The sequence below is a fragment of the Octopus bimaculoides genome, chromosome 2 (genome assembly GCF_001194135.2).
Source record: "Octopus bimaculoides isolate UCB-OBI-ISO-001 chromosome 2, ASM119413v2, whole genome shotgun sequence".
Classification (NCBI taxonomy): Eukaryota; Metazoa; Mollusca; class Cephalopoda; order Octopoda; family Octopodidae; genus Octopus; species Octopus bimaculoides.
The window spans coordinates 137,889,221-137,889,626 of record NC_068982.1 but is presented as its reverse complement, the minus strand read 5'-3'; positions in this window follow the sequence as shown (position 1 = coordinate 137,889,626).

Here is a 406-nt window from a genome sequence, read left to right as displayed (position 1 = left end):
CTGTTGCCGTTGCTGCCAACGGCGTCGATCTACAACACGAAACTAACATATGAGCCCTCGTTATTATATCCGCTATGGGCATGGCGTTCACGTCAGGCAGTTTCTGCAATTCGACCGACATGTGGTCAGGAAACCCAGTTACAAACGCCAACTTTACTGTTCGATCCAGCGATTCTCCCTCGTACCCAGCCAGTCTAGCCAACCTCCTAAGTTCGTTGGCAAACACGTCGACCTGTTCGCCAGTCCACTTCGCTCTCCTCAGGCGAGCGTACGCCTCAAACATTCCTTCTGCGAAGGCCTCCATCAAGCGGATTTCTATTTTCTCCGCGCTAACTTGGTCCCTCTCTTCCATCTCTAAAAATAGCGCCAACACCAGACCATCCAAGTACAGTGGTAGAAAGCTTGC